Raw genomic sequence first — 26,016 nt, forward strand, 5'->3', positions numbered from 1 at the left:
GGATTATTTTTAGGGACAGAATCATAGCTGCTATCAAGCTTTCAAACTGGGCTTGTAACCTCAAATTTAGGAACTTCAGTTCTAGGAAAAGGTATTCTCACTAGAGAAGTTCATGAATCAGGAATTCCCAAAGTCAATTAGCATCCAGTGGAGTTTTCGGCATTCTTCCATACCAGAGAGGGCCATAGTCTGTTGGTGTATTTTTTGAGAATTGTTAATCTTAAATAATAGATGAATTTGACCAAGTTATAAAAATCTCTTCATGTTAAGGTAATTCCTTCCTTGTCACTCAAAATTCCCTCAATAAAAGTACCAGTTGGATGTTTTTCATGTCCAGGACATATCTCTGAACTTAAGAGACTTGCAGATTAATAATCTGTATATGCAGATCTCATGTTTTCCTCATCTACCGTTCATTTTTATGCAAAGGCAAATTAGCCTACTTAAAATAAACACCAGGAGCAGCTTTGTAGGGTATGATATCTCCCTGAAAGCACATGAGACGTCTCTTGGCAAGCAGGAGGAGGTCTGAGGACTTTGATTTCCCCCGTTTCTATTGCACTTCTATAGAACATTTTTTTATAATGTCCTGGCTGCTAGGCATAGTTCTAGTCGATTTCACAAGGTTATTTTAGTACTTAACGAAAACCTTGAGGAAAAGGTATTATCATCCTCGTATAAGGAAACAGAAGATCGGAGAGTTTCTGTTAGAGATAGATACCATAAATTCACCAGCTTGGTAAAACACAAAACTATAATTGGAACCTACATCTTCTAATGTGTTTTCCAGATGCATGTAAAATGAACGGATTTCTAAGGAGGTGAATCCTTTCATTACAGCTGTCATACTTATTTTACATTCCATGTTCAGGTTGTTATTAGTACATTGGATCAAATAAAACTGATCTGTTAATTTGTTGTTCAAATGGTACACATTAGAATGTGAAAAGGTGCTCTACTGGTAATTTCTATGGTCTCAGGCAAATTAGAATAGATAGTTACCCCAAATGACGCTAAAGAATCGTGTTGGTTTTCTTTAGGACTTCTTAGTGGTCTAAGGACAGCAGATTTACTATATAGTCTAGTTCTGTCACATGAACAATTCATTTGTATTGTATTCATCTGGGGATTGATTTGTGTAATTCTACCATAATTTTCCACTGGTCGGATATGTCATTGTTTCACTATAGATTTCTTAGTTAAATAAAGTTCAGAAATGATAAAATAATTGAGCTACATATATAAATGTCTGATTTTCTGATATATAATCACCATATCCAGGAATTATTCCAACTTTCAGTGTAGATGTTTCAACAATTATTAAACAAAGGTAATTAAAATTACATATAATTTTCATCATTGATTTTAAAGATATATCACTATAATAGTAGAAATAACTTTTTACTTGTAGTAAAAAATGTAGTCTTGAATCTTGGCTATATAATTCAGTCTTGGAAACTTTGAACAAACTAATTCATGTCTTTAAATGGGAGCTTTCTCATTTTTAAAAGGATATACAAGTTTCTGCTGTAACACCTCAGAGGAATACTGTAAATACTAAATAAGATAATATGTGAGTGCTTTGGAAATTGTAAAGAACTTTCAAAAATGTATGTATATAGGTATATAGATTTACATATATACATTTTGATGTCTACATTCTCATACATTAAAGCTTAAATTATTTTGCTTTATATAGTAGATTTTTAATATTTTAAAACCTAAAATTAATGTACATAAAAAAAACCTTCTACAGCTTTAAAATAATAATTAAAAAACCCCACTAAGGAAAGTAAGTTTTAATTTACTTCACGGAGCTGTTTCCTAAAAACGCCCTGAAGATGGCACAATAAGTACATTTTGGTGCAAATATTACCAAAGAATTGTAAGAAAAATATATTTGAGGTTAAAACACTAAATTTAAAACAAACCTTTTGTAAGTTTGTGGAAAAGAAATAGTTTCTGAGTCTTTTAAACAATGCCCATTGTTTTAATGTTACGGAAGTCATTTATTTCATTGCACTTTAAGGAGCACTACAAACAGGTAGCTAGTCAGAAAACTGATATTGTCATGTTACTGACAAGAGTCAGGTTAGTTCATGTTGTACAGTTTTATCAATAAATTTACCCTTGTAATTATAAAACAGCTGATAAGCTCATCTGTTATCTTCTGCATAATGTACAATCTGCATCTAAATGCCGGTTTTTATTAGGCATTATGGGGATAAGGACTAGCAGAGAGAAAAGCTGAAAAATATGTTTTATTAAAATATAAAATACAGTAGGCTCTATTCTTAGAAAAAATATTAGATAGTTATAATTATTTCTGTGGGGTTGTAATACTTACAAGTTTAAAAAATATACATCTATATTAGGCCGACTATATATTTTACAAAGATGAAATAGAATTCGTGAAACGAGAGTTAGTAGAAATAAAGGTTCCTTTGGAAATACACAGGTGTGAAAATATTTATGCTCTATCTATTTGAGTATCAGAGGTTACTGGTCTCAGCCATCTCTCTGACTTACTTGTTTCTCTATCACACACATATTAAATACTTACAATATGTATTATGTAGTCTCTACCTATTAAGGATTTAAAATCTAAATATGACCAATTCTATATTCATATGTATACACATATAAATATTACATATAAATCAACGTTATATCTATTGGTTGTCAATACGTGTCCATACACATTCACTTACAGCATGTTAAATAAATACCTAGGTAAACAATAGGTTTTATCATTAAATTCGTGTGTAAGTCCTTGAAGGAAAGAGTTTGTGTTTTTATGGGTATTGGCAAATTGCCTCTCACTGGAAGGGACTTCTTTAACTTACCTTTCAAGAACTGAACTTTAGTCCCAACAAAACTGATTTATTAGTGTGATAACTCTTTTATAATTTGTGTAGCAGGTTTTCCGGTCTTCACTAGAAAAACTCATAAAAATACATTAAAAAACGATTTCTTATGGCATTTTTGGAGCACTGAGATACTAAAGGAGTATAAGAAATTTTGACAATTTTAACAAGTTAGTTTCAATCTTTTTTCTGTGTTAATATCCCAAGGCCTCTTGAATTTTTTTCAGGATCAAAAGTGATATGATTTTTGGCTGTTAGTAAATCATGGAAATATCAGTATAGTCTTTTCAGTTTAGATGGGTTGCTAAAAATTAAAATGATATGAAGTTATAGCATTTCAAACTTCATCAGTTCATAAATTAGGAACTGAGGCCAGGATCAGTGGCTCACACCTGTAATCCCAGCACTCTGGGAGGGCGAGGCGGGTGGCTCACCTGATGTCAGGAGTTCAAGACCAGCCTGGCCAACATGGTAAAACCCCATCCCTACTAAAAATACAAAAATTAGCTGGGCGTGATGGTGGGCACCTGTAATCCCAGCTACTTGGGAGGCTGAGGCAGGAGAATGCTGGAATCTGGGAGGCAGAAGTTGCAGTGAGCTGAGATCATGCCATTGCACTACAGCTCAGGCCAACAACAGCAAGACTCTGTCTCAAAAATAAAATAAAGAAAGAACTGAAAGTCTTATCATTTGTTTTGAGCTTTTCTTCTTATGTTTCTTTTTGAATGAACTATCTGCATATTTAAAATATTTTAGTAGACCTTTTACGTTCAAAATCTTTAGGTAGGGAAAAAGGGAGTATACATTTAGAAAATTATAGATAGTGATGCTTACAAAAAAGTCATCAAAAATTATCAAAAGAATAATGGATGGTTCAAAAATGTCTAAATGCTTATGAAGTTGATTGTCAGTGATGTGTTATCTGGAACCGTATGGGTCAGTTTGACAACGTGTACTTAAGGATGTCAGGTGACATGTTGCTGAACTGACTGCACTGCCTCTGTTAAAAATGCTTTAAAAACTGTCCATATATACATTTATCTATGTAGTCTTTGCGAGTACATCTTTCACTGTTTTTAAAACATTTTTAAAAACAATTTAAAAAATCTTAAAGAACTGAACAAAACGGATGAACACACTAAACAAGCAAACAAAGAAAAAGCAGAGAGAGAGAGAAAAAAGCTCTTACTTTGCAATGTGCTATTTTGAACTTAATCTGACAGAATCACCGTCTGTCCGTTGTTTGAAGAGTCTCAAAAGAATGTGAGAGCTTATTATTTGATTGAAGGAAAACATGACTTTCAGTCATAACTTTCATATTTCATTGGACTTACTTTATTTTCGTTGTAGAGTGGTATTTCATGACCTGGCAAGGCTATAAAACCATTCTGCATTGATGTAGCACATCCTGTAGATGTTAGAATGACCTGGTTAGTACCATCTCTTTCAAAGTAGTCCCAAACAATTATTAAATACATAATAATATATTTAATATGTTCTGAGATCCATAGTTTAGCATCCAGTGTTTCTAAGGACTGTTACATATTAATCCAAGCAAGAAAATGGTATAATCTATATTATGATGAAAAAAAATCAATAAATAACTGTGAATGAACAACATCGATTAATATATATAATGAAAAGTACTGAAAATAGCTCAGAGAGTAATAATTTGCTGTCATGACATTTCATTATAATTAGTTGTTCGTATTTTCTTAGTTGACGAGATTTTGAAATTTGACTTTCCATATATTACCTGGGAGATGGCATTAAATGAAGTAAAGCCAATTGTTATTATTCCCAATTAATAAAATCATGTGTATTTGTTGATAGCATGCTTTTGTAAAACAACTTTTTTGGTGGCCACACAAGAACACACATAACAATGTTGTAGGCATTTGAAAAAGGGGCATAGTAAGCTTGAAGGGAGTGTTAAAAATGGATTATTTTACTTTCATTTGCTTCACTTAATTGTTCTCAAATTTTAATAAAGAAAGTTGTTATTGTATTTTTAAACTTTTTGTATTGGTTTCTTTGTTCTGTCATATTGGGAGTATACTTTTACTTATCTTTCTCTATAAAAATAGCAATCTGCAAATAGATATGTTTTACAGTGTCTATATCACCTATCGATTAGAGAGTATGTCATCTTCTGTTCCAAAAGACTCTAAAATAGAAATCATTATAATGATTTAGATGCGACATTGTGTGAGTAGAAGGCTCTATGAATGATCTCTAAACATTTCTTTAGGGCTTTAAGATTGTGAGATTTTCTGAATGAAGTTTGGGTGTTCCCCAAGCAACCATTAGTCATGGTAAGTTATTCATGTACATGATCTTCTTATTTTGTCTAAATAATCATTGTTAGCACTTGTGAAGTTTTAGCAACATTCATGTTATGCTCACTGACAGAATGTAAAGGGACTCTACATTTGGCATGCTTAGTAAATGGCTTCAGGTTTTGGTTGCAGTGATGTCTTTGTGAAGACTCTAGAACACCTTCGACTTCCTTTAGTAACACTTATTTCTCGGAGAATATTTAGGGACTTCAGTGAGACACTCACAAAAGACAGTTCCTACCACAGTGGGTTCACCACCACCACCACCCTACTAGTTTAGTGTTTTGGGTTTATGTTGGCCACTGTGGTGCAGGGGCCCTCACTATGTCTTTGCTCCCTCCACCTCTCCTGCCCAGTTGCTCCAACTCACCTTTCAGACTGATGCCAGACAAATCTTCCTCAAACACTGCTCCTACCGTGACCTATGTGAGTGAGGGTCTTGTGGATTTTTATTTTTTATTTTTGGTCCAACCAGTGAAAATTATTTAACCTAATCTATTTTCCTTTTTGTTTTAAGTAAGAAAATGAAGAGTGAAATTCGGCACAGCCAAGTAATCAGCATCCAGCTGTTTCAAGTAGTGTGTAGCCCACCATCTCTTCCTTCTGTTTCATTAAATTCATTAAGTCCATTAAATTCGTCAAGCAGACAATGCTTGGTTTTATTCCCTGATGCCTAATTTTGCGTCATATTGTACTGTGTAGGCCACTTCATGTCCTCGTGGAGAGAAGTGCAGTATAATTCTTAAACAGGAAATCTCAGGCTTTTGCTCAAGAACTTCAAATGTTTCCCAGTTTTGTACTGTACCAATTCTAAGTTCTTCTGTGTGGTTTACAAGATTCTCTGCTCCATGTATTTAATTTTGTTTCCCATGATTTCTCAAAATGTTCTCTCTATCTAATTAGGCCTGTTTCCTTAAGGTTCTCTGAAGCTGTCATAGCCCTTCTTGCCTTTGCTTTCCCTGGAGCCCGTCATCTTGCCTCTAATGTACTTTATTTTCCCCACTCCTATGTCAGTCTCACCATCCTGTCCTTGAGAGACTAACTCACACACCTTTTTTATGAAGCCCACTGTAATTGTTCATATATCTCCTTCTTTAATAGTAAATGTTTCTGTTTCTGTGCTGCAAAGAAAAAATAGTTCTTAAATCTTGATACATTTTGCATTGACTCCTTAACTCTATTATACATTTTAGGATTTTCATGGGTAGGAATTATGTCTTAAACTTTTTATGTTTCACAAAATCTCGAGTATAAGATTGAGGACTCATCTAGTAACCATTTTGTGGCAGAGATCTAACCTCTCTTAATTCTTCTACATATTACAAATTTTTAAATTGCATAGCCTTTAGTTGAGATACATGGCAGAAACCTAGATTTCCCTCTATTTCTTTGCATTCTCTGGCCTTCCATCTTGTTCTGATTAATGAACTATGAGCAGAAATGACATCACTTCCAGCAGAAGTGAAGCCAGCAGGTGCGTCTCCGCCATCACTCTCTTCTCCTGTGACTTGGGACGCATGCGTTCCTGATGGCAGAGTAGCAACATGAAACAGGATTTGTATCAGATTTCAGATGGACAAGAAATACATCTATGTTGTTTTAAGCCATGGAAACTGTGAAGTCTGTTTCTTGCAGAAGCTAAATTTAATTATCCTCAGGAGTGTAAGATTCAAGTGGTGGTATATATGTTTTGTGGAATCTTCACATATATGTATATTTGTTTTATAGAATCTTCACGTGTGTGTGTGTGTGTATATTTGTTTTATAGAATCAATTTTATATACATGTATGTTTTATAGAATCTTCAAACATTAAATCAGGTATTTGTATTCTCTAGAACTCCAGAGTTCTGCAACCTCCCTAAGAATCTCTTCAGAGTAAATTAATGTTGTTCATATCTACAGCAAACAAAGGCACCTATATCATGGTTTTCTCAGTTATAGCAAATGTTGGCTTTGACTACATTTTGACATTAAACATTGTTGATGCCATTTCTGAATCTACTGCATGGTTGTAACCTTAGTTGGAAATACTGTTGGTTACTGGTTGGTCAAGGAGATTAACCCTGGAGTTTGAGACTTTATTCAAAGTTCTTCTTTTGGACTTGAAAAAATATCTGCTAAGAGAACTTGTCCCATTTTAGGTTATGCTGAAGCATGAGAAGATGTACAGAAATACTCTGAATTCTAAAGGAAGTTCAATATTACATAATCTCAATTTGTAGTATAATGAAAAAAGTGTGAATGAGAAAGTCAAGCAGTAAAGGTGAATTTGATATTCCGTAACTTCAGTTTTACTTCTGCTATGTATTTCTTTATTAATATAGCACATGGCCAGTCATTTGATAAGGAGTGATTCAAAAAATCTCAGTTACTGACAAAAGCTATCCTCTTTTGAAAAACACAGTTTTAAGTATCAGATTTTTTCTTTCTAAGTTTTCAGGTTACCCATGAGCTCATGCTGTCATAGTGGCTTAATAAGAATTATTACTACATATAATGTGAACAAAAGCCTTCATGTTTACTTTGATATTCAAAATGCAAAGTTAGACCAAGATAAAACAGTTAGTTATCCAGCTAATAAACATATAGGTATGATAAGAGATACTTAGACAATGAAACCGCTCATATACTACTGGTAAGATTGTATTCTTCCTGGAAAGCAGTTGGAGAATGCATACGAAAATCTCTAAAAATGTATTCTTTCCCCCATAATCCTAGTTCTCAAAATCTACGTTAAAAGATAATCAGAGATATTATACATGTATGTATATTGATTTTTCATAGTTCTTAAAAAATGTATAAATCACTAAATGCCAAAATGAAGGCCACAATTAAATACACTTTGGTACATTTTGATGATGGCATATTTTGCAGTTGCTAATAAAGAATTTTAAAAGATAACTTAAAATATTTAATGGCATGTGAAAATGTTTGCAATATTAAGTTGAAAACTGGGTATCAAACTACATACATCCAATGACTCCAATTTAGTAAAATTTATGTAGCTACCTTGAAAAAACGATGAACAGAAATATTAACATCAATTGATGTTGGTAGTTTTTTTTTTGATTTATAAATTTACACATATAGAAATGAAGAACATAGACAACGTATAGAAACTACTAAATTATTAAAATAAGCATATGTTGCCTTGATGAATGGAAATCACCAAATTCTGAGCCAACCGTATGGACTGTGTTGCAGGCCTGTCATCTTTCTGTTCATGCGGTTGCTGTTACCTCAGAACAAATGAACAACAACAACAGAACTTTTTGTCTTCTCAGACTACCTTACTTCATCTTAGCCACCAAGGACAGCGGAGGTGCCAGCCTCTATGACAAGCCCTCCCTGCCCTGCTTCAGGTTGGGCTGTGTGTTCTTCCTCGTTACTCCCACTGCATCCAGCATATTTCCTTACAACGGTAATAAAATGGGACTGATTTGCTTGGGTGGGTTGGCCACTGGTTGTAGCTCTGTAGCTCTTTGAGGTATGGAATATCTTTTCCATGTTCTTCGCATTTTAGCACAATGACAGGCACCCAAATGGCAGTCAATAAACGTTTGTAGACTGAACCATGTTTAAATGACTTACAGCAGTGTGTAATGCAGAGTGAAGTGCTGTCTTGAGGCAGGTTCCATTAAACTCCTGATTTGATTTTGCTCTGGAAATTTCCAGAGTCTAAGTAGTCTGAGAGTCCTATATATAAAAAATATACACATCAACTTTTGCCATTCAAAGATGATTTACATAATTATAAAAACAATATATTAAAGTACTGTTGTTTTACATTTCAGGAATATTTTCCATTGATAAATGAGAGTTTCTGATTAATCTGAATAACTAAATTTAAGCTTTCAAAGCTGGGATGTTAATGGTAGTCTTTAACAAATTGTACCCACTTTTTAGACTGTTATAAATTATAAAGTGCACTGGTACTAAACTTCCCAACTCAAATCACAGTGATGTTTCATAAATTTATTTGATAACGTTATTCATTAATTTGTGTGAGAAAGACAGTAGTCATGGTAATAACTTAAAATGAAGTGAAACACAATCCTGGTCATGTTTGCTAAAGCAGGCGAATCTGCTCTATTGCATTGCATTTTTCTAATTTAAACATAACTGAAGCAAAATACAAAGGGAATTTAAAATAAACATTTAGGGGTGTTTTCACTATATATATATAAAATAAAGTTTCAAAAATCCCCCAATTTGGAGAGTCAGTTCTATTGGCATACTCGATATTCACATTCCTGAGTTTTCCATAAAATGCAGATTGTATTCAGAATGATTCAGATCAATGCAACTGGGCTTTCATCTGAGTTTCAGAGAGTGAGATAGTAAAATGGCTGAGAGGTGTCTGGAGAAGAAGGCAAACAGATGCGATTATTTCTGCGAACAAACATGTTATCTTTGACTCCCTACCCAATCTATTTGGTTTGTCATAACTTGCCATGATGATAATTAGGTGACAGAACAAATGAATGTGCTTTCATGGAAGAATGGCCGATGCTAAAAATAATAAAAAAGGCAATACCTGAGCTTGAGTAATTTTATTATTGTGCATTCAGAGTTTTGAAATCTATGGAATTTCTGCTGGGAAACAAATTTTCCTCACTGAATGGATCATTAAAAAGTCCATTTACTATAACAAAATGCATGTTCTGAATGTGTATACATTTGAATTTGTAGATTTTTTCCCCCTCAAGTAGAGATGATTGAATTTCATTGATATAATTTAAAAAGAGTGAAACAAATTTCTTAATACTAAGTAGTTTTATTTTTTTGGTAAATGTTGCTATGTTCAAATAACATTTGGCAAAAATCATTGCTTATAGCATTCTGTGTAAGGAAAATAAAATGTTGTCTCTCAAATGTAAGGTATATTTTATTGTTTACTTGAAAGTTTAGTGCTGTATTTTAGATAAAATATATTCAACGTCTTAGAGTAGCAGTCATCTCTGCATTTTAGAGCCAAAACCTCAAAACAAATCAGGCTTATGTGTGTAAAATATGTGCATATTTTTAACTGCTGCAGAAAACACAAATACACATAACATTTTTACATAATCCCAGCCTCTTAACAAATGTTACAGTAAGATACCAATTGGTGAGGTTCAAAAAATTAAGATGTGGATGAAAAATAAAATTCCGCCTCTCAAAAATTGCCTGGGATGCCATTTACATTTTAATTCCAAGAAAACTCAAATATCAATAAGACAATCTTTTTGGTTGCTTTACTCATAATGTAAGATATTCAGGTAGTTTTTAAATTGTTTAAATTTTAGGTTTGGGAGTACATGTGAAGGTTTGTTACACAGGTAAACACGTGTCTTGGGGCTTTGTTGTACATATTATTACATCACCCAGGTATTAAGCCCAGTAAAATCCCAACAAATTCACATATAATCTTATCCATGTGACAGTAAGTGTCCAAATAAACAATTAAAAGAGAGTACTAAATTTTCCTAACTTACCCTGTGTGATATTAAATGAGAACATATTTAGTTTCAGCCAGGTAATTGACTCGATTCCTTGTGTCTGGTATGTAACTGTTAAAATTGAAATACAGATAAAGTAGATTATTTAATTTTTGAATTGTGTAAATTTCTGTGTGTACCAAATGAGGAGAAAAGTCACAAAACCCAATTCCCAAATGCTAGGTGTTGCATATGAGATGAAGGTTTTAGTTATGCAACAACAACAATGATTTCTCTGTAGAGTACAATCTTTAAAAATAACTTTCAGGGTGCTGATTTTCATGATTACAAATAAGTGCAATTTAGCTAGTAATTAAAACGAAAATGTTAACAAAGGCTCTGCATTGATGCCTCTTTTGCAAGTACATGCAAATGTTTTGAGGCAGTCTGTCTCCATGCTTAATCTTACTTGAAAATTTCCCTGAAGATATTCCTTGCCTTATAAAGCGAAGTGAATTGTTTGAAAAAATATTAAAGAGTAATTTTCTATTATTTTTTAAAAAATCTACAATTATTCGCAATACCTTAGGGTATAAGTAACAGCATAATAAACCTATTTTGGCACTAGCACCCCTTTATCCCTACCAATTCATGTACTCAGACCCACTTTATATGTCTATTCCAGAAAATTTCAAGATGTAGTAATCACTAACAGTAATGTTATCCTGTTCGGATAGTAAAAATTTTAACTTTTTTGAATAATTGGAACAAATTACTTCTTTTAGCAAAGTATACATTGTAATGACCATACATTATCTTGTTAGCAGACCCATATATTAGGCATATTTACTACTATTCTCTGATTTACTTTGAGATCAAGCTTTGTTCTATTGTCTAATAGGTTCAAACATTTTCTTTTGTAAAGAAAATGTATTACTATTTTATGAAGAACGTAACGTATGATTTTTTTAATGTTTCCAGTGAATTTTCTTCTGGCTTAAATAATATTTCTTCAAATAAAGCAAGTTAAATTAAATTTGCAATATAATTTCTAGTTCTTTTCTCTAGAGCCATTACAAATGACTTTTACTACAGCACTCACTATAGTATATCATTTATAGTATATCATGATACATTAAATTTATAGAAAATGTACTCAAATTGATATCTTTTAAAAAATTTTCACTAATGTGTATATTCATACTAGAATATAAATTCCACAATATGACTTGTTTTATATTAAAAAATTATTAAAAATTTTTTAAAATGTGTTTTGCATTATTTACATCTGGTTAAAATTTAAATGTGAAAGAAATACATATCCGTGGTTCTTTGGAAAGTGTAGTAAATTTGAGGTCTGTGTATGCTTTATTTTAATGTGAACACAGAAAACCGTAGAGGTTACTATTTTTTTCCCTTTGGAGATAAAGCAGTTGGGTAATGGATCGCAAACCACCTGTCTTCTGCTCGGAGAATGTACTCTTGTTGCTCTGGGTTCAGAGAATTCCTCCTGGTGCCCATTGCCATGTCCTGTATTGTAAGTTAATAAAGTTACAGTCTAATGGTCTTTTTGAGTAAAGTACACTTCTGAGTCTCTTTTTGCCCAAAGGGTCTGCACTATTAGTAGAGTCATTCCCAGTGCTCCTTTGATATTTTGCTTTTCTGTCCTTTCTTGTGAATGAATTAGTAAGAACAGTGATATTAACTATTCACTTCCAGTGTTGGTTCCATTGCATTCAGTGGCCAAACATAATTAATTCCTGAAATCTAGTCATTTCCTCTGTCATGTTTATTAAGTCTGCAAAAGCAAATCAAAAACCCAATTTTATTAATACAGAAGTATGTTTTATTTGTTTTGGAGGTTTACTCAGTTTCGTCTTTTTCTCTAACATGCTTTTCTTGTGTAATAAACATTTATTCTCACAGCAAAATATTCATTTCAATTATGCTATCAGTTAAATAATTTATTGAACTTGTGTGATCATTTTCCTCCCTCATTTATCTAAATTTGTTAGTGCCTTATGGTTTATGAAGGGTCATAAATAGTCCACTGGATTTATCTTTTCCAATTTTAATCTAATTCTTATTTACCCATAACTGCTAAAGTTATCCAACTATTATTACTGAGATGATGTTGGGAAATGACAAAGAAAGTATAATTTGATGTACAATTTTGTACAATCTATGTTTTCTTATGTTCCTTCTGTTTTTGTTGTTTTGTTTTGTTTTTCGTTTTTCGAGACAGAGTCTCACTCTGTTACCCAGTCTGGAGTGCAGTGGCGTGGTCTCGACTCATTGAAACCTCTACCTCCCAGGTTCAGGTGATCCTACTGCCTCAGCCTCCCAAGTAGCTGGGACTACGACATGTGCCACCACACCTGGCTAATTTTTGTATTTGCAGTACAGACGGCATTTCACCATGTTGGCTAGGCTGGTCTTGAACTCCTGACCTCCTCTGCCTGCCTTGGCCTCCCAGAGTGCTGGGATTACAGGCGTGATTGGTCTCTTATGTTCCTTTTAAAAAGGCATTGAAAAAATGTGAACATTTTATAGTATCCTGTTGATTTTATGAATGCATCTAACTCTTAAAATTTTTTTTCTTTAAGATATATCTGTGTTAAGTAGTATTCATATTTTATTAAATGGCTATTTTAAAATTGAACTTTCCTCTCATGTGGTATATAACTAGCATTTTTCCACTTTGTTTTCAGACCTGTTTCATATTTATATTCCATGCACTCTGTTCCTCTAGGATATTACGTATCTTCATGTTAGAATGTAGAATTTGCTAGGGAATATTTATTGATTAATTGTGTCCTATATATAGGACTGGAAAGTCACTTGGTGATCATCCATGAAAAGTCCTCTTGTTTTCTTTCCACCTGTTACACATTTCATCTGTCTAATCCCCACTAATACAGATCCATTATATCTTTTTCGTATAATTTTCCTTGTTTGCCCCAAGTTATCTTCTCCACAGTAAGATCTCATCTGGATTAATTTTGAAGATTGGTAGAAAGTCCTCTCTGATATATTTTCCATCTACTCTCATCCTGCTAGGCTCTCAGATGCTTAGAGTTCCACTATTATTATTGTGTAAGTTAAACATTGTATTTTGAGTTTTTGCTCGAAGTGATCACATAACGAATTATTATCTAAATTTTCTTGCCTTGAAATTTTAAGGGCCATATTATAGAACTGCTGGCCCATATTAAAAATGTGAACTCTGTCTGAAGAACCTTTTATTGGCCAGACGTGGTGGCTCACACCTGTAATCCCAAACTTTGGGAGGCCAAGGCAGGAGGATCCCTTGATGCCATGAGTTTGAGACCAGGCTGGCTAACATGGTGAAACCCCATCTCTACTGCTCGGGAGGCTGAGGTGGGAGAAACTCTTGAACCCAGATGGCGGAGGCTGCAATAACTATGCCACTGCTCTCCAGCCTGAGTGACGGAGCGAGACTCCGTCTCAAAACAAACAAACAAACAAGAACCTTTTACCACTTCTCAACCAGTGTGCATCGCTCAGACGTGGAAATCTTTTTTGTCCTTTCAGGGATAACCCCTTCCTCTAGAATAATTTACTTTCTAAATCTGAGTGTGAAAATCTAACAAATAAGATTTGCCTTATTCTCTTTGATCTTTGTGACACCAAAACTTGTGAATGTTTCATTTATTACTAATACTCTGTTTTTGTAAATTGCACATTAAAAAATGTAAGTGAAATCACATTTTTCAAAGGAAATTGTTTAATTTTTGTCAATGAACACTTCTTAAAATGAAAAACAGATGAACTTCCCTTACTTTCATTTCTAAGTGTAGTTACATCTTTACAGGAAGAATTTAGGTATACATTTACAATGAGATGGTTAACAGAAAGCATTAAATATCCTGAATTGTCAGATGGGAGAGCTTTATCCACAAAAACTCCTTGATCTCTTTCGCCTGTGAGCTTTCTCAGCTTTTGTATCTCATCTAATACACATTTGTTCTAATTTTATGTTGTCTGGAATCCTTTCATGTGTGTTAGATTTGCCACTTGAGGTAAATGCTAAAGTGTTTTTAGGATAAAGCTTATGTTACATATTTGTATATTACCTCTATATCTGTATTTTCAAAAAAGTTAATTTGTTAATCAAAAGATTGAACTTGTCAGTTACTAAACAGATTGTCTCTAATTGTTAGACAAAGAATATTTATGTGAGCAATTGACTTTTAGCAATAGCACCATAAAGATAAAGGCATATTAATTTAAACCTTAATTTTTATAGGTAAGGAGAATGATCCATAGAAATTAAATGAACATTGAAAGATGATATAACAAAATTGTTCTTTTAACCTTTTTGAAATGTTCACTTTTTCTAAAATGTGCACTTTAATACACATTATTCATCTATTAGCATCTTTAGTACTGGATCAGTAGAAATTGTATTTTTTAAATTTTACATGAGTGGTTATTAAAACATACACCTAGGGTCTTTAAATTATAAAACCTAAACAAATGATTAATCTCTCCTAACACTAAAATATTTTAAAATCGATTACTACAGTGCTGGTAATGATGTATACCTGGCAGCTGACAGTCAAATTTTATGAAGGATTAAAACATAAAGTTTGCATTAAAGGTAAGATTTCTATGTACCTTATAACTGTTTCATCTCAGAAAACAATGTAACAACTTCCTTTTCTAACAACCAGTATTTACTTTTTCACAAACATAAATCTGTGAGCTATTAGCAAACACTGAATTGACATTCCAATGAAAAGATACATACTGAAATTTACAGTATAAAATACATTTTATGTCCTCTTTATGGAAAACACACATACCTACACATGCACACGTACACACACTCACACTCACGTGTAACTCTATCAACATACCATAACTAACTGCAAAGTATGTATCTAACTAAAAACACTGTTATGTGACAATGATTCTCTCCTTCACCAAACTCTTTTCAGGATGCTCTGAACTCTTCTCAGTTAGGCCCTGACTTTTGGGCTTCTGTGTTCATCTCTGCATTGTCCAGCTTTAGCAAGAATCGTGCTGAGTCAATTTACGAAAGCCCCCCTCCACCCCCAATTCTTGGTCTGACTGCTCTCTGAATTTTATCACCTGGCCTGTCTTCAGCAAAACTCCTTAGGTCAGCTGAACAAATAATTACCATACCTCCTAGTAATTGTCCATCCACCAACCCCTGACCCTGCTCCTTTGCTATTAATCCTTTTCTCTTATTGTATCCGGAATTAAGTCCAGGGTCTCTCACCTGCTCCACCCCCCATTGTGGTGGCTCATTTTGAATTCAGTCTTCCTTATCATCTTTAACAAGTATCTTCAGTAATTTTTCTTTGACCTAAGATAAAAATACATTCCTGCAATTCAGTTTTTACACATTTCCTCTTAGATGTTTATCATTCTGCTTTCTTATTAGCAATTAAATCATAAAATATAGTTATATTCACATTTAATATTTACACACTTACAACATGTAGTCTTCGAATCAATAGCCCTAACACTTAAAAATGTGCTTCAGAATGGCCTTTTCTCCTTAAATATGTTTTTCTTAGCCCACTGGATAAAAATGCAAGTTATTGTATTTAATAATATAAACCAGTACACATGTTCTAAGCACTATATTATATATCTCTGCACAAGACAGAAGAATGCATTTTTCCCCCTCAAATAGACATTTAAGTTGTGAGAATAAAACAATACATAGGAAGTGATAGAGGAGGTTGGAGCCCCCACAGAACAAGGTGAAACCCCTCACCTAGTCCCGTTTGTCCTCTGTCACATCACCTTTTCAGTGAATTCAATACGGAGCCTTAATGCTGCAGTTAGACACTAAGCAATGATCTTTTGTTCATTAACTGTACATTCCTTGATGTTCAGCTCTCATTTACACAATGTCAATATGCTTCTTGCAGTTCTTTTTGCTCTTTCAAACAAACTATGACCTTTAATTGAAAGGAGAAAATTAGTTGTGATATTGTGGCAGGAGACACCTTCTGGGATTTGTATTTGCCAGAAAAGATAGCAGCTAAGAGTTTGGTGCTGAGAAATCTGGGGGTAGAGAAAAAATAAAGTGGAAATACTCAGAAGAAAAGTGACATGTGAAACATATTTATAATAAACAGAGTAATACAAAATCTACATAAAGAGAATAGACTAATGATGCCTGAATATAGCATTCATTGTCTTCTATCTCAAATTTTTATTTTCAAGGACTGACAGTAAGCTGCTTGTGTGTAATGATAACTGGCTTTTTTTCTTCCTTTTCTTTCTGAAATCATGCTGTTGGCGGCTAATCAGTCATAATAATAATGTTACAGTGTCCTCAGCACTTGTCCTCCTAAAAGCTTAAAGAACACAAAATGTCCTGGTTCACTCATTGGTTTTATTTTTCCCAAACTCCATATCCTTCCATTGCACAGCCTCTGGGCCCAATTAAATGATTTTTAAAAATTAGGTTAGCAAAAAGAAAAAAAATGGCCTGTTTTTTGCAGATGCAAAGACTAAATGGTCCCCATACATTGAGGAGCTGACACAGACTATGATAACAGAAAGATGAAAAAGCAACAGAATCCTTGCAAGTGCCCCCCTCTCCCCTTCCCTCTTATGCTTTGTAGGGACAAAAGAAGGCAGCATTCCTTTTTCCATCATCCGCTGTCACAATACTGACTGGCTTGCCTTGCAAAATTACCTCTAGAGTGACACAGAATTTGTACCAAGTGCAGGCAGATGACAAAACTGAAGATCAAATAATATGCAATTGAGAAATGATTTTTAGGTGCTTTTCAAAGCATTAAAGGCTTCTAGGTATTGGCCCTGCATAGTGGTGTTTATTTCATGAATACATGAAATGAATCTGGCCATTTTTCAATAATATTGACAAACATTACCTCCTCTTTGAAGCCTTCCTCAACTTGCCCAGCCAGAAAAAGTGGTCTAAGGACTGCTCTTATCAGAAGAAAGCTTTAGGCCAATATCTGATAATCTAAAGGATCTTGAAGGATTGAAAGTTACTGAATATTTGAAATGAAGGCCATCTGAAAATTCTGAAATATATGATCACTATCTATTTTATTCTATTTATCTATTGTGACATGACAAACCACCCCAAACTTAGTGACAAAATGGCAACCATTTTATTATGCGGGTCAGGAGTAAAGGCACATTGCAGGCATGGTTTTCTCTGCTCCATGTCAGGGCCTACCCTGGAAAGCCTTGACTGGCTGGAGGTGACTCACACTTTTGAGTCATCTGCAGGTTTCTCCATCTGCAAGTTGGGTTCTTGGGCTGGGGATGACTGGCAGGCTCAGCGGGGACTTCCATCAGACCACTTACACGTCCTCTTCCCATAAGGCTTGGCATTCTCACCGTACAGCTGCTGGCTCCCAGGGCTTGTGTTCTGAGAGGGAACATCCAGATAGTAGAGGTTCCAGAAAGCCAGATGGAAACCTTATGCCTCTGAGGATCTTGTCTTGGAAGTCACATAACATCACTTCTTCTGTTTTCTACAGGTCAAAACAGTCACAACCCTGCTCAAATTCGCAAAGAGGGGACGGAAATGGAAGCTCTTCATGGGAGGAAGGTAAAAGAATTTGGTGCCGTCTTTAAGACTACCACATTACACCAATGGCATCTTCTCACTTTTAGCACAGCCTCTCTGCAACTCGATGATCTGCAATTTGTTTTCTCTTCACCCCAAGTGACTATGAGCTCACGCAGGGCCAAAATTATTTACAACCTAAACAAATTATATTCTAAGAAACTGTTGATGAAAATGAGACACTATAAATATTGAATGAAGTTTACACACACGCACCTAGAGAAAATTAAAGTGCTAATAATCAAAGACAATCTAAAGTCTATGGTTTAATCTCTTACTTAAATACAGTCATCTGCATTTGAGTAACTTGACAGCAATGCAGGGCAGGTGACCCCCCAAACTGGGGTTTAGCCCAGGAGGGTTATTGGCTTCACCCAGGAAAGAATTCAAGGGGGAGCCAGTGGTGTGAGACAGCAACTTTTATTGAAGCAGCAGCATATAGCAGCGGCAGAGGTATTTCTCCTTGTGGAGCAGGGCCACCCCATAGGCAGTGAGCTCAGAGTAGCAGCCGAGAGGCAGTTCTGCAGTCATATACCCACTTTTAACTATATGCAAATTAAGGTGGGATGATGCAGAAATTTCTAGGAAAAGGATGGTAACTTTCAAGTCGTTGGGTCATTGCCATGGAAAGGGATGGTAACTTCCGGGTGTTGCCGTGGCAATGGTAAACTGATGTAGCACACTGGTGGGCATATCTTATGTAATGTTGCTTTTGCCCCGGATGCCCTGGACCTTTTAACTAGTCCTCAATCCAGTCCAGTTTCCAAGTCCCTGCTCCAGAGTCGAGTACTGCCTCCTACCTCAATGGGCAAGAGTCTAGAAAATTTCATCCTTAAACCTGGTAACTTACATAATTCTTTTTCCTTGGATGCATTCTAATTGTTTCAGAGTTTTCTAGAGATGGACAATTGAGAAGGTGGCAGTCTTGCCTACTTCTAGCAAAACTTCATTAAATAAATGCTGGCAGACAACAAAAAAAAAGCCCTAAAAAGAGTGTTTGTTATCTTGCCCTCCAGCTGCAGATTGAGATGTGACTTTTATCAATCAAGAAAATGGATCATAAGAAAAAGGAGATTGTAACTTAGAAGCTTTACCTGTAGATTTGTCATTTATAATCAAATACATTGGCAGTCCTCTGTTCCTTGAACAAGACAACGTGCCTCTTTGTAAAGCTCACGCGTTCGCTTTTCTTTTGTCTAGAATGCTTTATCCATAGTATATACGTGCCTCATTCTGTCACTTTTTTTTTTTTTTTTTTTTTGAGATAAGTCTCGCTCTGTTGCCCAAGTGGAGTGCAGTGGTGTGATCTCGGCTCACTGCAACCTCCACCTCCTGGGTTCAAGCAATTCTCCTGCCTCAGCCTCCCTAGTAGCTGGGACAACAGGCAGATGCCACCATGCTCGGCTAATTTTTTTTATTTTTAGTAGATACGGGGTTTCGCCGGGTTAGCCAGGATGGTCTCGATCTCCTTACCTCATGATCCGCCTGCCTCTGCCTCACCTCCCAAAGTGCTGGGATTACTGGCATGAGCCACCGCACCTGGCCTCTGTCACTTTTTAAAAACAACAGCTTAAATGTCAATGCATTGTGCTTTTCTAACTACACTTTATGCAGTTCTTACTCCTATCAGTCTCTCTGTTTTGTTATAGTATTTACCTAACAGAAAACTACTTATTTGTTTATTTATTTAAGTCAGCTTCCCTTCCTAGAATGTAAATTGCGTGAGCGTAGGGCCTTTCAGCTTTATCTTCTACTACTATTCTAGTTCATAGTACAGTGACTGGTGCATAATAAACAATACACTTTTTTATATAAAAGAATGAGTACAGAGCCTATAAAGACAACCTCCATCGTACAAAGGCATGGAGAAAATAATTAGTGATGCATTTAATGAATTTATGTATTGAACAACTTTAAACATCACATCTAAAGAGCTTAACAAATATTTATTTTTATAGTTTTTGCTGAAGCACCAAAATAGAGGCAAAGTTTTGTGGTGGCCAAGTGCTATCTTATTCTCAAATGGAGTTTTAGACCATCCATAAATTACTTGCAAAAGGCATGTCCTAAAACTCTGCACCACTAGACCATCATACACCTTTAATAATTCTTAGATGCATTTTATATATGATGTATTTATATAAAAATGAATGAATTCATTAGAAGACATTTTAAAAACGGGAATTTCCCTGGACAAAGAGTTTTGGGAAAGTGGAGTATTTCTTTTGAAGCCATGTGAGGAGGGCTTTTGGAAAAGCACTTAGGAATCTTGACATGTATGCTTCCTGCTTCTGTAGACACCGGGTTGGCACCTGACTCTGGTGTAAAAAAGTCTCAAGGGTTTATCATCGCTGGCAGAGTAAGAGGAGAGATGGCCAGAGTGGGATACTGCTGCCCACCCACTGATGTTGGGGCGAAGACACCCTGGGCCAGACCTAGAACACATAAATAGAAAAGAGCTGGACTTGAGGGACTTGATTTTGAACAGGACGCTACCAAAAGCACCTACCTGGGAAATTGTACTAACATAAGAGTCAGCGTGGGGCGGTGTGGTGGTTTGTTTTCACGCTGCTGGTGAAGACATACCCAAGACTGGGCGATTTACAAAAGAAAGAAGAGGCTGAATTGCACTTACATTTCCGCACGGCTGGGGAAGCCTCACAATCATGGCGGAAGACAAGTCACATCTTCACGTGGATGGCGGCAGGCAAAGAGAGGGAACGAGAGCCAAGTGAAACGGGTTTCCCTTATCAAACCAGCAGATCTCACGAGACTTACTACCACGAGGACAGCATGGGAGAACCCGCCCCCACAATCCAACCGTCTCCCACCGGGTCCCCCCCAGAAACGCGGGAATTATGGGAGTACAATTCAAGATGATATTTGGGTGGGGACCCAGAGCCAAACTATATCAGGTGGACTGCCAGGAAAAAGGGGCAGGCGTGTGTTAATGCTTTGGAGAAGGCACTGTGTCTGGGATAGGAGCTACGGGTGAGAGATCCCAGCCACCGAAGGTCGCCAAGGAATCTGTGGGAGAGGAAATAAGAATTTGCCTGCCTGTTCCCAGTTGTTTGAGACTGGGGAGAAGGCGATGAGAAAAGGTTTCAATTGGATGAGAGGTTGATACTCAGATATTAGGCAGGAAAGAACTTTTAAACCCCTGAAAAATGAGAGTTCTTCCTCATAACTGAGAGTAACTAGGAAAAAATGTCAGATCGGCCTAATATTTCATCCGGGGATAGATAAGAACAGTTCAAAATTAGAAAGAGCAGTAGTGAGAAAAAAAGAAAAGGTCATTCTCTGCTTTTAACCTGACAACTCTTATTCAGTCAATTTAAATGTTAAACAGGTTTTAGATAAAATACTAGTAAGTAAAACGCCTATGATAAGAGTTCTGGGTAAAATGTACAGCATTCTGTACTTCATAAAGAATAAAAACTCAAGTTTATTGTAGATATATTGCATGTTCTTTCTATATTCTTTCTATATATCTATTACATGTATTTTCTCTAATAGTAATTTTAAAAACCTACACATATAGGTATGTACAGAAAAAATTGAATGCTGACACACTTACCTAAATGTTAAGACAAATTTTTTCCCTGGGATTGATTTAAATTTTCTTCTTTATATTTATTTCCTCTGACCCTGGAGGCTGTGTGTACTTTACTCATTCTTTGATGCAAATACTTTTTTTTTTCAGACGGAGTCTCACTCCTATCGCCCAGGCTGAAGTGTAGTGGTGCTATCTTAGCTCACTGCAACCTCCTCCTCCCAGGTTCAAGCGATTCTCCTGACTCAGCCTCCCAAGTAGCTGGGCTTATAGTTGCACACCACCACGCCCTGCTAATTTTGTATTTTTAGGTGAAACGGTTTTCGCCATGTTGGCCAGGCTCATCTTGAACTCCTGACCTCAGATGATCTGCCTGCCTCGGCCTCCCAAAGTGCTAGGATTACAGGTGTGAGCCACCGCACTAGGCCACAAGTACTTTTTTGAGTCCTTTGAAGGTGTCTGTTGGAAAATGTGGTCACACTTCCCAGGGAGCAGGTGATAATCTCTCCCTAAGCCGCTTGACAATGGGTGGTCCAGCCTCCTGTTGGGGTTGCTTGGTCCTTTGGCATATTTAAAATTTCTTAGGCAAATTTTTAATTTCAGGTAGCCCCTCGCTGGCTGATGAGAACCACCTGCATGCTGTTGCCCCTGCTGATGAGAGAATTCTAGTGGTTCTAGGGCTGCTTGTGCTTTCTCTGCACAGTACTTTCTTGTCATTACCGTGGCCTCTTGCCTTTATTTCATAGGCCTTTGTCAGACTCTGGGTAACAGTTTTCCTAAATATCCAGGGCTCCAGGACGCCCTTTTTTCTAGGCTTAAAACTCTCCTAACTTCTTCCCAGTGGGGAAATTGAGACTTAGAGCAGATCAACAACTTTCTCCTAAAATAAATCACCTCCTCTATCTGCAACCTAGGTCAGCTTCTCTCTTTCACCAGCTGGAGGCCAGTGGTCTGCTAAGGTCATATGTGTGCATATGTTGCTAGGCGAGTCTAGCTTTCTATAGGCTATGGGAGTGGTTGACATACATTTCCTAGGACTTTGTCATACACATAATGGAAATAATTTCATGTGAGCATTTTTAGCTTACTGAATCCAAAAGTATATTAAAAGGTGCTTTATGATAAATAGAAGAATAGAAGAATATTTTCACTTTGTAAAAGTTTTCAATGTTCTAATTCACTCATTAATAGTAAAAATCACATAAATATCTTGATAGATGCTGAATAAGAATTTTATAAAGCTCATTATATGTTTTAAAAATTGAAACAATTTATAAAGTTGAATTTCTACCATATTGTGTATTTTTTAAATTCTCATAAAATTAAATGGAAACTTCCTTAATGTGTTAAAAACTTATACCAAAATATAATGTAAATATAAATATTTGATGCATATACATCAAATATCACATTTAAAGATTAACTTTAGACACATTATCTTAAATCGGGAGCAAAACAAGTGTCCAATTTTAATTATTGGATTTCAGTCAATCACTTGAGATTAGGGATAATTCCTTGGAATTCATGTAAAAGAAATGTGGATTTTGAAAATTTTGAGAAAAAATAAAACAGTAAAACTTGATGATTACAGAGATGTGATCTGCATGAAATTCTAGTAGAATTAACAAATAATGAGTGTTAATAAGAGAACTGAACAAGTTTGCTAAATATGAGGTCAACTTTCTCAGTTCTTCAGCATTCATTTAAATAAGTAATGCCAGCCAAAATGAAAAATAATGTGATATAAAACAATAGCAACAAAATTTAAAAAGTATGTAGAAATTAACCGTGGAAATAAATCTATAAAGTAGAAATTTTAAAATTGTAATAAATGAAATTAAAGAACACCTAAATAAATGTGGAGATCTATTATGTATTTAACAATATAAAAGTTTTACCTATAAGTTCAATGTAATTTCAATAAATATTCAGTAGTACATTTGAGGAACCGAACATATATACATATATACAAAATATACAGATACAAAAATATCTGTGAAAAAGTCATCTGACAAAAAAGAAACAGGATATCTTCTTAGTGATACATAAATGTATTACAAAGCTTAAATAATAACATTATAGGAAATAAAGAGTGAAAATATCAACGTAACAAAATAGAGTTCAAGAACAGACCCCTTAATCTGGGAACTAGATAAAGATGAAAGTGGTATCATCTCCAATGGCAAAAGGTTGAATGGTTCATAAATTGTTTCGGGAAAACAGACTTAAAAAGTATAAAAATAAAGTTGGCCTTCTATTTCATAGCATATACAAAGGAGGACTCCAGATTGATTAATGATTTAAATGCAAATAGTAAAACTGTAAAAAATAATGGGGCTATGGAGACTTCATTACAGAACCTTAAAAGCACAATGTATATGGATTTAACTGCCATGGATTTATCAACATAAAAATTCAGGATATTTTTCCAGCAATGAATATTACAAAAAATATTAACAGATGGACGACAGATTGGGAGAAGATATTTGCAAAAGGTTTAATATTAAAACTATACAAAGAATGTCTTCCAAGTAACCAAAAAGATGAAAAAATTAGTAAGGAAATTGGCAAAGGATATAAATGGTACAAAATGACTGAAAATTATGTGTATAGATGTGCAACCATGTTAGTAATCAGATAAATACAAAATAAAATAAAATACTACTTCACAGTTATTGGAGTCCCAAAATGGGAAAGAAACCATGTTGATAAGAATATGGAGAACTGATGCTTGTCATCTATAGCCTGTGGGAACATAGACTGGTGTAGGCTTTCTGGAGGAAATTACACGGTGGTGGATTTACAAATGCTTATGTCTTACTACTCAACAATGTGATCTTTGTTATTTTATTCTGGAAAAATCTTGCCCCCATTCCAAGCAGGGACGTGCCTGAGTATGTTTGTGGAAATAGGTAATTGGAGGCAACATAGCTATTTATTATTAGGGGAATCAATAAAAGCAAAATGTGTTGATTACATACTATGGTTGTATTAGTCTGTTTTCATGCTACTGATAAAAACATACCTGAGACTGGGAAATTTACAAAAGAAAGAGGTTTAATTGGACTTACAGTTCCACATGGCTGGAGAGGTCTAACAATCATGGCATAAGGCAAGGAGGAGCAAGTCACATCTTACGTGGATAGTGGCAGGCAAAGAGAGAATGTACCAGCAGGGGAAATGCCACATGCTTATAAAACCATCAGATCTTGTGAGAACTCACTCATTATCACGAGAACAGTATGGGGGAACAGCCCCCATGATTATCTCCACCTGGCCCCACCCTTGACACCTGGAGATTATTACAATTCAAGGTGAGATTTGGGTGGGGACATCTAGCTAAACCATGTCAATGGTATTCATAATCAGCATGTCTGATCTTAAAAACTTCATGTTGACTAAATAAATAGAAAAGAAAAGATTGATAGCATAGTAATAATTACAAGTACCTTCACAAAACCTTATTCTTGTTTTAGAAAAAATTCTCATACTGAAAATAACATAACCAAAAACATGAAATCAAGCATTTATTCCACCGATAGATGAATGGGGGTAGGACTCAGGGAGGAAGGTGAGAAATATAAGATAAAAATATAATAAAATAAAAACAAAATGGTGACTTTCAGACTGATGATGAATGTGTATCATGATTTATGTGAAATGTTTAATTCAGTTATTTGAACCTGTGGTAAAAATCAAATATCATGAGGTAAAAATCAAATAAAATTTTATTTTAATGCATAGTAAAATTGGTCATGCAGACAGATCCTATTCTACTATCAATCTCTTTTTTGGAAATCCCTTTACAAACAGTAGACTGTCGAGCATTGTTTCTTCAAATTTTCTGTATGTGAAGATTTAAAATATTAGGCATGTTTGAATATGGAATTGATAATGTATGGAGAAGGCAATTTCTTTGTGTGTTTTAACAATGCTATCCAATACCCAATCAATATGTAAAACATTTCTGTCAGCTTCAAGTCTGCCATTCTGTTCTATTACTTGCCAGTATTTTCACTGCATGAAACTAACTTTAATTTCTTTGTTTCTGAGGAGTTGGTGACTTTCTGTAACATATTTTATGTACAATCCAAAACAATCCATTAAGCACTCCCTCCCCACATTCCCTGTTTTTCTGTTGACGTTCAGATTCAACACATTTATAAAATTAAGGACTGTTTTGCCAATCTCAGTTACCAGGTGTGTTATACTTTGAGGGT

General features: G+C 35.0%; 1 long non-coding RNA gene and 1 other non-coding gene across 2 annotated transcripts in view; both read left to right on the forward strand.

The window, feature by feature from the left end:
* The window catches only part of LOC144341016 (uncharacterized), a 145,161-nt gene extending 121,342 nt beyond the window's left edge, over window positions 1-23,819 (forward strand). The window contains exon 3 of the long non-coding RNA XR_013417593.1: window positions 18,155-23,819. This is a non-coding gene — a long non-coding RNA (uncharacterized LOC144341016). The remainder of the gene's footprint in view (window positions 1-18,154) is intronic.
* On the forward strand, window positions 2,888-2,950 carry LOC114678555 (U7 small nuclear RNA). The gene has a single exon (XR_003729991.1). It is a non-coding gene; the product is annotated as a U7 small nuclear RNA (small nuclear RNA).
* Window positions 23,820-26,016: the final 2,197 nt, after the last annotated feature.

This window comes from Macaca mulatta, chromosome 5 (genome assembly GCF_049350105.2).
Source record: "Macaca mulatta isolate MMU2019108-1 chromosome 5, T2T-MMU8v2.0, whole genome shotgun sequence".
In the NCBI taxonomy this organism is placed as follows: Eukaryota; Metazoa; Chordata; class Mammalia; order Primates; family Cercopithecidae; genus Macaca; species Macaca mulatta.